Source organism: Lutra lutra, chromosome 4 (assembly GCF_902655055.1).
Source record: "Lutra lutra chromosome 4, mLutLut1.2, whole genome shotgun sequence".
In the NCBI taxonomy this organism is placed as follows: Eukaryota; Metazoa; Chordata; class Mammalia; order Carnivora; family Mustelidae; genus Lutra; species Lutra lutra.
Genome location: NC_062281.1, coordinates 28,855,547 through 28,873,936, shown reverse-complemented (window position 1 = coordinate 28,873,936; position 18,390 = coordinate 28,855,547). Strand labels below are relative to the sequence as shown.

The 18,390-nt window shown below is 36.7% G+C and overlaps 1 pseudogene; it reads left to right on the top strand.

Annotated features, from left to right (window-relative positions):
* Positions 1-262: 262 nt before the first annotated feature.
* Positions 263-902, top strand: LOC125099161 (BH3-interacting domain death agonist-like; annotated as a pseudogene).
* Positions 903-18,390: the final 17,488 nt, after the last annotated feature.

The following is an 18,390-nucleotide window of genomic DNA, read 5'->3' as shown; positions in this document are numbered from 1 at the left end:
GCTTTGTCTCCAGCTCATTTCACCTGGAACCCAGCACCACACCCCCAACTGCCCTACTCTGTCTCCTGACATGGCTGGTGGGTGGGGTGTTGAGTCTGGAATGCCCAAGAAACTTAACAGCTGGAACAAGCAGCAAAAGGATAACATCTAATAAATTACAGACATAGGAGCCTTTTAAAATTTTATCCCCTTAGGAGGTCTGCTGACTTGGGACACCTGCAAAGCCAGGAGAAAGTCAGAGCCCTGTAAGGCTGCCTGTGCCATGGATTCTAAGGCCAGAACTGGTTCAGACCTCCAGGATGCACACATCACAAACTTGCTGGTGTTTGGCTTCCTCTGAAACCGCTCCAACTAGAATCTCCACGAAGAGTTGGAGGCCTTGGGCCATGAAGAGCCCATGCCGGCTCATCTGCAGGAGGACCACAAGGATGAGCGACAGACAAATGGTAAGTGGGGCGGCCACTTCCTAAAAAGTGGGGAGACAGATCCTGAGAGGAACTCATCCAGGATCTTGCCAGGCAGCTCACCCAAATAAGGGACCATATAAGGGACTGCATGGATCACAGCATCCACTCAAGACGAGTGTATAACCTGGCAATGTGGTTTATGCAGGTAAACCTGTGGGAGGAGGACAGAAGGAAGTACCTCGCTGCTGTGTTGGAGCAGGTCATGCAGGCTTGTCCTAAAGACACAGAGAAAGAGAAGACCGAATTTATGTTGACCCGTGCTGTTGGCCAGAAAGGTGGTCAGTCATACACCAGTCTCGCTCCATGATGTCTTTCACACAACCGTGAACTTTATTAACCAGAACCTACTCACCTTTTTGAGGAACTCAGTCAGGAATGAGATGGACAGAATGGGACAACTCTGTAAAAGCAGGACTGGTTAAAACTTGATATGGTGACAACTGTATACCTTCCTCCAGTGGAGATGGAGCCATGGCCATTTAAACAAAGTTCTTAGAGAACTATAGGCATGAGATAATTGCTATTTATTTCTTACTGTTTTAAAGAGGATGTTTTAAGCAGGAGATCCATTTAGAAATCTTTACATTAACATGGTTGAATGAAAATGTCAACTTGTACATGTTTCAATGAGTTTCATGCCATCTTCTAAATCCACTGCACATTGTACCTTAATCTTATTTTAGCTGTGTAGGTCTTCACTTGAAAATTAAATTGAGGAACAGATTGTAACACAGAAGTTTAAAAATACACTTTTTTTATTATTAAAAAGAAAACAACTTTATTAAAGCACAGCTTTGGGGCATGGTCTTACAGCAGGCATGTTTGAGGAGAGCAAGGACTGGAAACAAATGCACATACCCCTCACAAATGAAAAAATCCTCTCAAGATAGGGAACATCTTAATACTAAAGAAGTAACAGTATTCTCTTTTAAAAACCAAACAGTGTGAGAGGTTCTGGACTAATGTTCTGTACTCAGACAATAGGAAAATCAGGCCTCAAAACATGTTTGTGATTATTTTTTTTTCAATTTGATTTCCTTTTATTTGAGTCAAGAAGGCATTAAAAGCATGGAGATAATTTAAGGGCCCACGTCAACCACAGTTTCCAAAATCACATAACTAAACGTACGTTTTCTCTTTCTAAGAAGTCAAAGCTTTGAAAAAAATTTGAAGCTCATGGAGTACCAGAAGCTACTGCATACATCCCATGGAGGGAATGTCTGTTAATAATCTTATATTTTTATTTTCCTCCCATATGCCTCAACTGATCCTTGCTCAAGAAGCTACATCTGAAGAAAATAGGTTTCTAGGCATGAAAGATGAAAGAACAATTAGACTTTTAAAAATTCAACACTTGAGTGGTTCCCTTTCTTAGAGACACAGTCAGAATGCAAGTAGTAACAAAAGCAACTCACTTAGGTAGTGCCAAAATTAACCAGTGGGAGTTTACATTTAGAAACAGCGCAACCATGATAAGCATTCCCTGGGATTCTGTTTGGAAGTATGATGGTGGATGTTGGGTCCATATCACACAGGTACTGTTACTCTTACCAGTAACACTCTTGTTACTGTGCATATGACACTCTGGGGAAGCATTTGAACAAGATTAATTAGGTACTAAATACTTTCTTATTACCAAAAACACTTTTCCTTAAGAGCTCAATCAGAAAAGGAAAAAATGACGATATTGTTCAGCAGTAAATACATACCACACTAGAGCTGGGTCTCAATCTGCTATCTGCAATGGGTTGCAAATACTAAAAGCAGTACTAAAAGCCATGCAGCTGCCATTTGGAAATAAATCTTCCAGTAACACTATTTTAAAATAAATATATTAATGATATTCTTTATGATTATTGATAGATTTATACCCCTATCATCCTATTTTATGCTTTCTGGGTATATGACTTCCTGAGGGTACAATTTTATATTTCTAGATAATATATTCATTTTTAAAATGTGCTTAAAATTTTGATTGTTTTAATTCTTGTTCCCCAACACACCTTGCACTGAATTGAAGTTTGTACATTTTATTTTTATTATTCTTAAAGTTAATCTTAAAATATTATCACCTATACTTTATTTAGCAATGATTAATATTAATCTTTCTTCTTTTCTCTCCCTCCCCCCACCCAGCATTTAGTTCTGTGTAACAGTTTGAACTTGCCACTGCCTTCTCGTCTTCTATCTGAGGTGGTAGGTTGAGTTCTGCAGTTTGTTTTTCCTGAAAACTTTGCCTAATATTGATTAACTTCCTGGTACACATTGCTGAATTAGATCTGTAAGCTCGCGCTCCTAGGGCATTATTTGAGAGAATTCTGTGAGGCTTAAGAAGAGGATGCGTGTATGCTTTCACTTATTTGTGGAGCATAACAAATAGCATGGAGGACAAGGGGAGATGGAGAGGAGAAGGGAGTTGAGGGAAATTGGAAGGGGAGGTGAACCATGAGAGACTATGGACTCTGAAAAACGATCTGAGAATTTTGAAGGGGTGGGGGGTGGGAGGTTGGGGGCACCAGGTGGTGGGTATTGTAGAGGGCACGGATTGCATGGAGCACTGGGTGTGGTGCAAAAATAATGAATACTGTTATGCTGAAAAAATAAAAAAATTTAAAAAAAAAAAAAAAAGAAGAGGATGTGTGGGGGCGCCTGGGTGGCTCAGTGGGTTAAAGCCTCTGCCTTCAGCTCAGGTCATGATCTCAGCGTCCTGGGATCAAGCCCCGCATCGGGCTCTCTGCTTTGTGGGGAGCCTGCTTCCTCCTCTCTCCCTGCCTGCCTCTCTGCCTACTTGTGATCTCTGTCTGTCAAATAAATAAATAAATAAAATCTTTAAAAAAAAAAAAAAGAAGAAGAAGAAGAAGATGTGTGGATGTGTTCAACTGAAGACTATTGTAGTTGGTGTCTTGACAAGGCTGTTAACCAGCCTAGGATGGCCTTTTATGGTAACCCTCCGCACTGGAGTGTCTGGACAACACAGATAGTGACATTTCAATACCAACATACAACAGGATAGATTTTGTTATGAATTCCTCTGGGGAGACTCTTTTTTTTTCTATTTGGAGCCTAAATCAATCAGATAAACTTTCTTTCTTCTTTTCCCTTCCCTATCCTCTTGCTAGGAGTGCAGCCTTTCCATCGCTCTGTTCTTACATAAAATAAGGCATGGCTCTTGTTCCACATACAGCCCTGCTTCCCTTTCTCCACCAGATTCTCCTCTTTTTTTTTTAAGACTAGCCAGTGCCTCCTAAATGACCCAAACTTCGGGACTACTTGCCCCCTGGTTCCACTTTCTTCTCTTGTTTCAGGGGCCGCAGACAGAGGTAAGAATTTAATAAGAAATGTTTGTTTTAATGATCAGCTGTGCAAACACTGCATTTGATAGCTGACAACAACGAAAAGCACAACTGTGGAGTTTTACTGACTTAACCACAAGCCGATGTTTGTCTGATGGGGAAGTAACTGGGAGGTTATTGGTAATATTAACTGACAACATTTGTAACATTTCTGGCATATAATGCACACTCATAATAGGCCTCTTCCCCCTCTCTTGTCATTTGTCTAGTCACCCAAAGTTTTATGCTTGTGAGCAGCAATAGGAAAGAGCACTACCCTCATCCAGTTCTCATTGTCTGTTAAGAATATAATGAATAATAGGTTTTCTTTTTTTTCTTAGTGTATTTCTAGAAATAAAAAGTCTAGTGTTATGATTCATTTACATAGAACTTGTCCAAGCTCCTGTTAGACTAATTGGGATGAGAACCAATCAAATTTTGCATTACCTGAGAATGGCTGTTACTTTAAAATACACGTATCTCAATGTAATTTAAATTTTCATTAAACTTACATTTAAGACCTTGGCACATTGAACTTGTAGCAATAAGACTGTATAGCAGAAATGTAGTATGGTATTACAGGTATCTGAATGTTAGTCTACGTGTACACAAATTCATAGTTAATGAAAAATGGCATAGAAAAGATATTATATAAGCCTTTTTTTTTCTTTTCTTATTTAAGACTCACCTGTCTTAGTTGAACAGGCTGCAACTTTAAGATAGAGTTGAATTGTATGATTGGATTCTCTTTTTAATTGCTCTGTAACAGACTTCACAGAACCATGTCAAATTTAAGAAGAGTTACAAAAGAGAGTTTCACCTCAGTTGTACCTGTCACAAAGAGAGCTGTTGAAACATGGATAATGGGCGTGTGCCCTGGGTTTCTTTGATTTAATTGCCTGAGGTCTCCTCTAGTAATACGTCTGGCTAAGGTTTTCAAAGTGAAAGTTACTAGACTGTAGAGCTATTTAATAAAAACCTTTCTGACTGACTTTCAAGATACTCAGCCTCCCCAAAGACAGGAAAGCCTAGTTTGAAAGAAAAAAAATAGATTAATTGATCTTCATGTGAAACTTTCTAGATAACGAGACAGATATTAACCTTTCTGAAAATTCAGAGTTAAATCCTCACTGCTTGAAATATGTTGCTTTTATAAAGCTAAATATCCATGAAATGAACTTGAACATTATGGAATACAAACAAGGAGATCATTATTTTATCATCAACTTTATTAACACAATTTGTTAAAGGTCCTGGCTTGGTACAGTGAGTACTAAGTGAGGTACTACAGGGAATTAAAAGGGAAAAGCTGTTTGGCCCAACTAGATATTTTAGTCCCAAGAAGGACCTCTGGAAGGCTTGAGAAAGAGGAGCTAACTTCACTGAGCCAAGGGAATTTAAAAGGAAACAACCACCCTGTTTTCACTGTAATTGGTCCCTTTGAGGCCAGCTTTGCCTGAAGCAGATATAATTTCAAAAGGAGGCGGACAACTCACTTGGGTTCTTCTTTAGAGGATCTGAGGAGAAGCATGGGATTAAAGACTGGGGACATATTCCTTGGAGCTTTTCTTGTCATTGAGGCAGGATCTCTGTTTAGCTCTTAGGATATCTTGGACTTTTCTTGAATCTTGTATTTTTACATTTTTATATCTTAACTGAGTTTGCTGAGTCCAGTTGTATAAATATCTGAATAGTGACTTTTAAACCCTATGCTTAATTGTTAACACAGATAAGGAAGCACAATTGTAAATATACACAGAATGTGGCGTATCTATGTCAGTGCATCTCTATGCATCTCTCTGTTAAAAATTAGTTATTAAAAGTTGTTGATTAGGACAATGCAGTTATTTCCAAAATATAACTCTTTCTTCCCAGAAAATCATGAAAATAAAACAAAGATTTATTAAACACCTAATAAGAGCAACATGCCAGATATTATTAAGGACATAAACATGAAAGCATGGTCCATGGCTGTGAAGTACTTACAATATAATAATGGACACAAAATAACTTTAACACATGACAGACATTGATGAGTCCCACAAGAAAGAAAAGACAATTTCTGTACTAATTTAGAATGAATGGTGTTTCTTAAACTTTGAGTATCAGAATTTCTGGGACCTTGGACCTTATGCAGATTTGTATTCACCCCTGTTCTAGGATGGACCTAGAATTTGCAACGTTAATTACATCCCTAAGTGATTGTGATGATTGGTCTGCAGACCACAATTGGAGAAACCTCTCAGTAAGCAGAAATATTATTTATGGCTAAGGATGACGAAGAAATAGTTTTCATGGAACATGTAGGACTTTTGTTGGGTCTCAAACTAGTATTTTAACAGAATGGAGATAGGGAAGAAGGACAATCCAGACAATCCAGATGATAGAAATAGTATGAAGAGGGCGCCTGGGTGGCTCAGTGGGTTAAGCCACTGCCTTCGGCTCAGGTCATGATCTCAGGGTCCTGAGATTGAGTCTCGCATCGGGCTCTCTGCTTGGCGGGGAGTCTACTTCCCCTACTCTCTCTCTGCCTGCTTGTGATCTCTCTCTCTCTGTCAAATAAATAAATAAAATCTTCTAAAAAAAGAAAAAAAAAGAAATAGTATGAAGAAATGCATGGAGGAGATATTCTCAGAGACTGCCCCTGAAACAGATAGCCACTGGCAGAACTGCAGAAAAGCAGAGTTGTATAGATTTGGGGAGTCACCCAATAATTAATATCTGAAGTGACCAATCCAACTTGGCTACTCTGACTTCTTTTGTTAACTCAACTTTTGTTTTGGAGAAAGAAACAAGATGGGAGAGCTCATGGGAGGAGAGGATGGCAATAATATATTGCCAATATATTTAATGAAATATATTTAATGAAAATAGAGCTTGTCTGGGGGTGCCTGGGTGGCTCAGTGCATTGAGCATCTGTCCTGGGCTCAGTTTATCCCAAGGTCCTGGGATCAGCTCCCTGCTTAGCAGGGAGCCTGCTTCTCCCTCTCCCTCAGCCTGAGACTCTCCCAGCTTGTGCTTGCTCTCTCTCTCTCTCTCTCTCTCTGTGTCAAATAAATAAATAAAATCTTTTTTTAAAAATATAGCTGCCCGAGTTTTGTTATCCAAGTGAATATCGTTAAGGAAATATTTAACATCTCACTGTCTTGGCAGACATTTGTAAGATGGAGATGGTGTCCTTCTACCTTTGGTGGTCTGTCCACTTATTAGGGAGAATAGGATTTTCTTGGTCAGGCGGCTGGTCAGTGAACAGTGCTCACTTACTTGTCTTTTTTTTTTAAACTCAGGAATTGCTCTTGCACTGGATTTGCTTCTGTTCTAAAAGAAAGCATAATATCCGTGTCATAGGGTTAAATGGATTAAATAAGTTAACATTTGCAAATTACTTGCAATGGCAGTCATTAATGTAAAATAAACAATGGGACAAAGCAAAGCGAAAAGGAACTTCTTGGTTTCTGTCTGTATCTCTTTAGAATTGTGTAAACTGCTGTCTAGACTAAATTCAATTCTTGCTACCATACATTTCCCTTTAATTCTTAAACCATTTTCAAGTTCTGTTGTTCCTGGTTCAACCCAAGCTTCTGACAGTGAGTGATGCTTTGTCTACTGCAGTATTTCTGAAACCTGGTCATGTTAACTCTTCCATTTATAAAGAAGGACGTTCTAATTTCATGCCTACAACCTTTCTTTGTTCCACTTTGTTGGGTCAGAGAGGAAGGTGTTATTAATACTTTTTTCTCTTGCTTCCCATTTCTGCCTCTGCTAATGTCCCTTAGTGCCTGTGCTGGATGTTTTCCATCTCCTCCACAAGATCCACTCTCCTAACGCCATCTCCGTGTCCTAGCGGCTGACTTTCATAGACTGTGGCACTGGACTTCCTTGTACTTCGGTCTTGGCAATAGAAAGCCCTTGCCAGGGATCGGAGTGTTCCTCACGGAATATCAACAAAGGAGCGCTTATATGAGTCAAAGAGACAGAACTGTATACATTTCTAGAAGAAAAAAAAAAAGATTTTTAAATGCTGTTGCTTTTTATTTAGTGTCATTTGGGAGCTCTTTTCCTTAGCCTTCCCTCCATCTCTCATGGATCTCTTCTGTTGGTGTAATACAAGGAACTTGAGCTTATCCCAACCACAAAAGAGCTCCCTCACTTTACAAGGTGCAACAGAACCTGAGGTCGTTCCCAAAAAAAAGAAAAGAACGAAAAGAAAAAAAAGCATTGCAGATGCCTCTTGAACCAACTCTGCTCTCTTTTTCTTAGATCTGTCTTTTCGTGCTTGAGGGGGAAAAGGTCAGCATATGGAGCTAGCTTACCTGTTAAAAAGGGCAAATTTGTGTTACCTGAACTGTTATTCTACATGCTAATCCCCATGCCAGAAACTACTAATCAAACGGCACTGTTTTTCTCTAAACTGTGTTCTGCATCAGCATCCTTCCCAATACAACATTCAGCCAGCCACTCCCAATCCATCAGAATTGGGATTCAAGGTGTTCAAGGGGGAGTATATTTTTCATCCCTTCTAAGAACAGAGGAACAAAAAGAGCTCCCAAAGGTCATCCATGGTGTAGTTTAGCTCACTACAGAAGGAAGAATATGTATGAATTTGGAGCCATCATTCTAACAAATAGCAGAGTTTTTCTTTTTTATAATTTTGGAGAAATGTTAGGTTAAATTAAACAGCCTAAGCAATTTAGAATTTTGTATATGTTAATATGCATTGCTCATCTTCAACAGATGAGAGCAGTCTATAGCTTGAATTAATCAGCTTTATTTTGGTTCTAAGTGAGGGAACTCCAGGTGGAATGAGTTTAGTGGGGGAAAGACAGTTTATGGATACCAAACTACAAAAATGCATGACAAAAGTAAGCAGCAGTTCAAAGCAGACACGGAACCAAGGAGAGTGATATTGTCAGGGTTTTTTCCATATCCTTTTTCTGCTTCTGTCAGTTTTATTTTATTCTTCACTCTTTTTAGACTGGCTTTTTCCCTGTGTCATTGAACATTCCACTAAAATTTCCAAACTAGCATTTCAGGGCTTTGCCAAAGAGAGAGAGAGATTGCTTCATTTTTTTTTTTTTTTCCAATTAAAAGAATAAAAGAAGGAAGCACACAATGGGCTTATTTTGGGAAATGCCTTGGATGTAGAATGTTATAATGGTCAACCCTTAGTTCCATAATGGTCGATGTTGAAGAGCTCAAAACTGAAAAACAAAGTGCTTTTGTAAAGAGCAAATGCTATTGGACAGACAAAATTTATTGGATTTTTTTTTTTTTGGACAGAATATCTTACAAGGACTTCTAGTTTGCTAAATATCCTCTAAGAAATGTTGGTTAATTTTAAAGATAGCTCTCAGAATATTGAAATGGTAGGACAGTTTCTAGAGAAATCATACATTCAGAATTCCAGCCATATTAGGTTCATCTAGACTCAGCCAAACAAAGCAGTGGTTTTCCATACTTCCTTAAACAAAATTTTCATTCTCTTTAGTCATTTTATGTCTTTATAATATTTTCATTGATTATCAATTTCTTTCCTTTTCACTTACCCAAATTTCCCCTAAACTTTTGGCAATGCTCTGATTGTGGGAAACTCACTGCTGAGAGAACATTTAATGTCTTTAAGTTTTTATTCAATGTTATTTTACAATTATCTGGCAAAATTGCAGGTTACTTTAAATTGTCATCTTTGTATGTGTACATGGAGTGTATGTGGGTCTGTATGTGTGCACAGATATGCATGTTTGTGTTGGGGGTTTGCTATGTACATAAACTGAGGGCATATAACTCAATCAGCAGGTTCTGTCATGGATCACAGAGAAAGATGGAGTCACAAGAAGGGGCTTGGAAATTAAGAACAACTTACAAATTATCTTACCTGTATAAAGTTATTGTTACTGATGAGAGTGTATTGTTTTGGTGACCATAACTATGTTCTGTAGTAGATGATCTGTCCTGTCAGGGGAAAAAAAAAAAGGCATTTTTCTCCTTTAGTTATTTCTGCCTTACTTTTTAGGGAGTTTGGATATTGATTTCCCAAATTTTGGTGCTTGAATTGTCAACATTGTTTTCCATTGTTTATTCCAAAATAAGAATCAAACCAAAGTTATGCAAATGCACACATATTATTTGACAACTAAAGAGTGTATCATTTAGGATTAAGGATGGGTTGAATGAAAAAGAATCACCAAAATATTGGTGATTTAAAGAAAATAGAGCTTAATTCTCTGCTATTTGAATTAAGTCTACAGGCAAGTAGTCCTGGTCAGATGTGAATCTTCCATACTCAGGAAAGGTTCTTTGTCCTTCCATTAATGATTACTTGCAGAAGTTCTATTTCCATAGCACAAACTGAATTTCAGGCAGCAAAAAAGACCTTCAGTCTTTTAAAGGGTGTTCTCCAGAACTATTATACAACAATTCTACTTTAGTAGAGCCTAATCCCACATTCTTATGATTGACCTTCTTTATTGTTTATTTACTAGTTGAATAAATATTTGACACCCTATACAATATCTAGAATGTTGATAATGAATTATAAGTTATATAATTGTCAAAGTTAATTCACTACAGTCCAGTCATTCCCTGATTGAACAAATTTGTGTATCTTGACCTTCGCAACTAAAGTTAGTTTCCAGACCATAGTGAGTTTACCTAGGCAGTGTTTTACAGGGATGCCTTCCCCAAACCTGGCCAGCTGGATTTTTTTCTGGTGATATCCGCAATTCTAAATAACTCTCTTCAAATTCAACATGTCATAATCTTTTTGGTGCAAATGCCAACTTTGTAACCAGGCGTATTTACATTTACCTAACACATTTGAGATGACCAAGATCGTTATTTACAAAAGAACAAAAAAAAATACAAATATGACATTTATAGGTGAATTGATTAGATATAGGACAAAATACCTAATTCTGATACTAGAAGTAACTTGGATCAGTGAGTCATCACCTAATTAGAAAGTCATATTGTGACTTTCGAGATGGTAGTTTTACTAAAGTCTTTATTCTCTGCAATTCAAAGTGAAGTAGAGGTCTATTAATCTGATAATTTCATGATGTCAGCCTTCAGAATAGTGTCCAAAAATTTGGAAGCTAATAGATTCATTATATTCCAAATAACATAGGTATAATGGAAAGATCCTTATTTTTCCTCCCATACACATGTTCTTTTTCCTTAAATTAGAATTTGTGGTTCTTTGATCTTCTTAGGAAGGTTCCTTCCAGCTTCAGGGTATGTGGATATGTGGATTAAAATTTGTTAGTTTTTACTACCCCTCACATCAAGCAACATCCAATTCAAGTGCAGCAAACTTTTTTCCTATCACAAGTAAACTTATTTATTTTGTGCTTTTAGGGTAGATTTGTCCTTAATAGTTTCTTTTAGATGTGCAATTATTTTTGAAGAATTTTCCTTTTTCTTTTTGAAATAACTGTAGGACATTTATTTTAGAAATCAGATGAATTAAAATTAATTGAGTTTTGGGAATTAGAGAATTTAAAGCATAAATTGAATGACTGAAGACATCTCTGGGTAGTAATTTCTAATTTGAATTATGGTTCCAAGTATTGAAAATGGCAGATGATATAAATTCAACATGTAAGCAAAGGACAGAACATAGACAAATGCAGAATGAATTCCAGAAGTGAGTAGAACATTATATATATGAAAAAGGTTGACAAAACTTACTATAAATTGTACGAATCCAGAAATCATAAATTAAGACAGTGTAAAATGTTCAAAACATCTCTGGCAATAGCTTCATTGAAAATACAAACCCACCTTAGGACTGTTAGTTGCCAATTCAGAAAATACTCTTTCATTTGAAGAAGGTGGTAACCAAAAATAAATAAATATATTAAAAAGTATGTCTTCCCTACAGGTAGGATCCTTATGTGTACAGGTACTGGAAGACTATAGCTGTGTAAAGATGGAACATGTCCCATGAAGTGGACATGAAATCTTCCCTGATAAAAAGTCTGCGGTTTTTAAAAGTGAGCATTACTGTTCTTGTCCATTGTTGCAAATGTGTCCTTTCGTGCATTCGCAAATGCCAGTGATCACTTAATAAATATTCAGTGTCTGGGAGATTAAAAGGAGGTAGGAATGTATTTCTTTTCTTTCAGATCCTTAGTACCAAGTGGTAGGTATCGAAGAAGGCAAATACTGCCTAATGTACAAAGATTTAATAGCAAGAAAGCACAAAACAGTCTTACAACCTGTTCAGCAAGGTCTCTCCCTTGAATATTTTCATTGGAAATTTGCATGAAGACTTAAGTCCAAGGTGTACGTACAGATTCTTCAGGACAAAACTGGCCAACCATATAGTGAGGTCAAGTATATGTTCTCCGTGAATTTGGATGCAGGAATGTCTTAGCTTGCAGTTACTACAATACACTACATAATAGACAGAAAATCCGAATGGCATAGAAAGAAAACCTAAAAAATATATTCTTAGTTCAAGCTTTTTATATTAACAGGTGGAAGTGGCTCTGCTTTTAAGTTATGGCTGACCTTGGCTCTTAGCTAAGATAATTTGGTCTGGGGTCCAAGATATTAGAGAAGCTGTTACCTGGGGGAATCTCATCTTAAGGAAATAGTAGAGGCAGAGTGGGCAAGCCTAAGTGCCCAGGTGCTTTTTAGGCCTTTGGTTATGTGACTCACACTAATATTCTACCGGATAAAGTAAGGTATGGCCAAATCAGTAAGGTATGGCCAAATCAGTAACTCCTCTTTAGAGAGAGAAACAGCAGTGTCAGATGGTAAAAGATGTAGGTATAGGGAAAGGTGAAAAATTGGGCTACAGTGTAGCCCAAGGACCAAGGTTATAGAAACTCAAGAACTGCATGCCTTGCTTGCCAAATTCTTATACCAAATATTAAGAAAATAAGGCTTGTACTATCTTCTTTTTTTTTTTAATATTTTATTTATTTATTTGACAGACAGATCACAAGTAGGCAGAGAGGCAGGCAGAGAGAGAGAGGAGGAAGCAGGCTCCCCACTGAGCAGAGAGCCCGATACGGGGCTCGATTCCACGACCCTGGGATCATGACCCGAGCCAAAGGCAGAGGCTTTAACCCACTGAGTCACCCAGGTGCCGCTTGTACTATCTTCTTAATCAAACACTTTTTTTTTTTAAACATCAGTATTTCAGTAATAAAAGTATTGCTCCTGGGGCACCTGGATGGCTCAGTTGGTTGAGCATCTGCCTTTGGCTCAGGTCATGATCCCAAGGTCCTGGGATCCAGTCCCATGCCGGGCTCCCTGCTCACTGGGGAACCTGCTTCTCGATCTCCTCCCTGCTCAGGTGTTCTCTCTTGCTATCTCTGTCTCTCTGTCAAGTAAATAAATGAATAGCTTTAAAATTAAAAAAATATATATTGCTTCTAACCCCCTCTTGCAGATTAACAAACTGTCTGGTGTAGATTTCCACAATGATATCAGAAATGTTAAATAATACTTTTTGGAGTATTGATGCCTCCTTAAGGTATTTCATGCACTGTCAAAATAATCTTAGTGTTGTGGACACACGTGTGTCACATCCTTTATGCTGGACTATGTTTAATAGAAGTTGACACACAGGCCATACAGGAGCTGCCAAGACTTTCCATGAAGTAATGGCACCTGGCTTTTGTAAGGCAGTCCCACCTATGTTCTAGGAAATTGGTCCCTCAGATTTCAAATTGTATATGCTTGGTTGAAGAGAATTTCAAACTTTTTAATAACTTGTTTTGAGCAAAATTATGGGTTCTGGTTCACTATTTCCTGAAATTCCTTTCCATAGTTCATTTTCTTTTTACTCTCACTTGGCCTTGGGTACCTGGTGTTACCCATTCCTAAGGTCTGACCATTCTGACATCATACCAATTGGTTAACAACTAGCCTAGAAACAACTACAAAGTGTTAAAAACCAATGGTAATGTCAGAACTACATAAAATGTCTTCTAATAAAAAATTTACCCTGGAGGGAAGCAGAATTCCTATCCCAGCTAGTTAGCTTGAGATTGAAAAGGTGAGGAGATCAATCTCTCAGAAATGAGTGGCAATTCTTGACTGCAATCATCGGGAAGGAGAACTCTGAGTAAGTTGAAAAAATATTCACATAAAAATTGCTCTCCTGATGCTTCCCAATGCTGGTAGGGGAGGCCAAGAAGGCAATCACGCAAGGAAAGTTAATTGCCTATGAGGCTTGCAGCAGAAGAATAAGCCAGAGGGAAATCATTGGATTGGAATCCAAATATAAGTTTTCAGAAAGGAAATTAGTGAATGATAATAAAGTCAAACATAGGGAAAGAAAGCCTGTAAAGTACTACTGAAGTGGTAACATACATTTGAAAGGTTTCTAAATATAAGGAAACTATGCCCTTAAGTTATTTGTATACTAATACACCTGTTGGTGGACAAAATGAGACTATGGTTATTTGAACAATAAAGATTCGAAGCAAAGGATCTCTTAGAATCCATGGAGTGAAGGTATGACTCACCAAACATCAGAATTTCTTTGAAGAGAGGTGTCTAGGTGAACTATTAAGGAAAATAAAACTATGTGTAATACTTCTGAACAGTAGTAAAATCATTATAATATACCTCCAAAGAATAAGTATGCTGAAGTTTTTAATAGAATATGTAAGAAGTCCCTGAGGTTCATGGGCTTTTTCCAAAATCTCTAGAAATTTTGATTTCTATCAAAATCACTGATATGAATTATAGTGAAATATTAGGTGTATTTATTGTGGAGTATTTTTTATTTTGACTTGTGATACCTTAAATTCTTTTGACTCTTGTCTTTAAAAAATGAAACAAGTGATTGTTTGTAAGCTAATATTGTTTTTAATCTATAAAAATAAGTTCTAAGATGCAAGAAGTTATTATTGCCTATCAATTCAAAGGCCAAATGTTTAATAAAATGAAGTGTACCGGCTGTGTGTATGTGGGGACAGAGGATAAAAAATGTATATAACTAGGTAAATTTATAATTAGAAGCTTCAATGTCATCTACTTTAACCCCTTCATATAAATATGAGAAAACCACTCTTAGATAAATTAAGTACTTCGCACAAGTCAGAATTTTCAGTTAGATATTATATCTTTGGCCTCCTTATCAAGTGCTCCTGAACTCCAGAATTCCCAGTAACATTCTAACAAGAGAGAAATGCCTCATATAGATATTAAATGAAATATAAAAGTCTTAGCCAATTGCAAATTGAGAAATATTTTTATAAGAATTTTATAAATATAAATATTAAATGTAAATATTCTCTGGAACAAAAATGAAAACAAAATAAAATTTTTAAAAAGATTTTATTTATTTATTTGGAGAGAGAGAGAGAGAGCATGAGAAGGGGGAGGGTCAGAGGGAGAAGCAGAATCCCTGCCAATCAGGGAGCCTGATACAGGACTCCATCCAGGGACTCCAGGATCACGACCCGAGCCAAAGGCTGTTGCCCAACCGACTGAGCCACCCAGGTGCCCCCAAAATAAAATTTTTAAACTAAAGAGCAGCAAAAGTGTAGCCCTTCACATTAAAGTGTATAAGACAAAGCTACAGTATTCTGAAGAAAATATATAATTTAAATACATCCATTGCTAAAGAAAAATGTTGCTATTCAAGGATTGAATTACCCATTTTAAAGATTTAGGGAAAAGGGCATGGGTGATTCAATAGGTCTGACTCTCAATGTTGGCTTAGGTCAAGAACTCAGGGCCATGAAATCTAGCTTTAGATTGGGCTCCTAGCTGAGCACGGAGTCTGCTTGGCCCTCTCCCTCCTCTTCTGCCTCTCCCTCATTCATGTTCTTTCTCTCTCTCAAACAAATAAATGCAATCTTTAAAACAAATAGATTTAAGGAAATAATAATGTGAATCAAGTTATAGGAAAATTCGAAAACCCACAGGAAAAATCAAAGAATAGATACATTCTGAAATTGATTCTCAGAAAACAAAAACAAAATTTACATAGTGAGTGACTAAATAATAAGAAGCCTATAAAGATTTAGGAATGAATTTGGAAACATAACTGTATAGAGGAAATAAAAATGAATTATAGAACCTATGAAACAATGAAGAATTGAAACTTCTAGAGAAAATAAATTATTTCAAAATAATTTTGAAATAATTATTTCAAAGTTAAATAAAAATATATATAAATAAATAATACATAAATAAAAATAAAAATAAATTATTTCAAAGTAAAGTTTCAAAATAAAAACATTTCTTATCAATAAAGATATAAAAATGAGGAGCTTTATGATTTTGTTGTGAATATTACTGAAGGTTGACACATTCCTATGCTTTTTGTTTCCTTTATAATGAATAGCAGACAATAAAAGGGTAACAACTAAATATAAATAATATAATTTCAGGGAGTGAATAAGACTATGAAGGAAACAAAAGCAAAGTAAGAAACTGAAATGGGCATATGGTGAGGCTATTGTAGAGGCAGTTTTGATCAAATGCCTCTTCCCAACAAACAAACAAAACGATATTCAGACAAAGATCTGATGTGAGATGTAATCTATGTAAAGATCTGGGCAAGAACACTTTGCGAGGCAGAATACTTGAAACACTGTCAATAAGGAGATGTCAGACAATGAGGCCGAAGTGCCAAGAGCCTCCAGGCCAAAGACAGGCCTTTTAAGTCACAGTAGATTCTAAGTATTATGGAAAACAATTTTTATGTTTTAAGAATGGTGATGTAATCTAATTTACATTTTAAAATACTATTCCAAGTGTTTGAAAAAGAACTGAGTGAAGGATGACATAGTGGCACAGTTAAGGGGCTCTTTTGTTTTTTTTTTTTTAAGATTGATTGATTGATTGATTGATTTGAGAGAGAGAGGGTGGGGAGGGACAGCAACAGAGGGAGAAAGAGGGAAAGAAGGAGACTCCCCGCTGAGCCTGGAGCTGGACTCTGGGTTTGATCCTACCACCCTGAGAAAGGGGGAAAAAAAAAAAAGAAAGAAAAAAAGAAAAAAGAAAAGAGAGAAAAGAAACATATTTTTAATATCTGTAGTCCAATAGTGATGTTTCATCTTTTATAATTTTAGTAATTCATATCTTTTCTTTTCTTAGTAAATTTTGTTGATATTTTCAAAGAAACAAATTTTATTTCACTGATTTTTTGTTTTGTTTTCTTTTTTTTTATTATTGCAGTTTTTTATTATTTCCTTGTATTTTTTTTTATTATTTCCTAATTTTTTTCATGCTTTGGGTGTAGCTGGATTATTGGAGAGAAGGTGTGTTGATCTACTCACTCCATTATGCCAGAAATGAATCTCTAGTTAAAGTAGAGATGCATCATTTCAGACCTCATTAATCAGAATCTCTGGAGGGGCTTCCACAGAGTGTTTATTTCATGAAATTCCCATGACGAATCCAATGCTCACCAAGATTGAGATACAATTACATTTGGCAGTATGAATTTGGTTAAGTCTGTATTCAGAAACAATTACGTTCATATTCCTGACATAAGATAATCAAGCTTAAATGATACCCCAGGAAAGGAATCAACTTTTTATATACATATCTCATATATATATGAAAATTTCAAAATGACAAATAATATTATCATATCAGTTCTCTAGAACACTCAGGAAACCAATTCACATGGGAAGTCAAATTGTAATGAAAAGCTTGTTTGACATAAGTAAGTAATTAGGACAGAGTAGGCTAAGTAATTGATTGATGATTAATTTGATTAGGTTTTGAGAGCATGATATCTCCTTTTCCCCTTGATGATTACACCTGACATAGGAAATTCAACTATCCAAAGCAATCAGGCACTCTTCAATGAACAGGATTAGAAACATATTGATAGTTCTTTCTCCTTGGTTGTTCCGATTCTAGATTCCTTTCAGGTCTTTGATTAACAAGCTTGATTTCAATGCAGGATTGGTTTTAGTTACATGAGTGGATTTGCACATATACAAAGTCTTCATAGACACATATTTAAAATCTGCTCCATTATAGGCTCTTTCTGTATGGACCCTCATTATTAAGAGGGGGTGACATACGATCAAACGATATAAAGACTAGAGAAAAGAACATCTTCATGACTGATGTTTTAGAAGCATTCTAGATAAATGTTGAGAGAGGACTATGACGTTACTTTTTCAACATTGGATAAGGGCCAAAATAATCTTGATATTACAGTTTTAGATCTGACAGAAGACTTCAGTGTAACCTTATAAATACTATTAAGGTACTATAAAAGAGAGAGAGAGAAGGAGACTCGTGTAACCTTACAGGTATCTGGCTTTAGTCTCCACTCAGATCAAAGTTCTCTACCTGGCCTTCAGGCATTTGTAGCATTTGAGTTGATAAGGTCTCAAATAGTCATGAAAATAGTATACATATTCCACACAATTATTTGGACAATTTTAGCACAGTAACCGCCCCCCCCATACTTTTGCCTTTGTTTTCTTTGTGTTTCATTGCAAGAGATTTGGGCCTCCCCTTCTTAGATAAATGGCTCCATCCCTATCTTAGTTCGGGCTTCCTTAACAAAGTGCCATAGACCAGGTGGCTTTTAGACAACGGAAATTTATTTCTCATAGTTCTGGAAGCTGGGAGGTGCTGTCGCATGTGGAGCC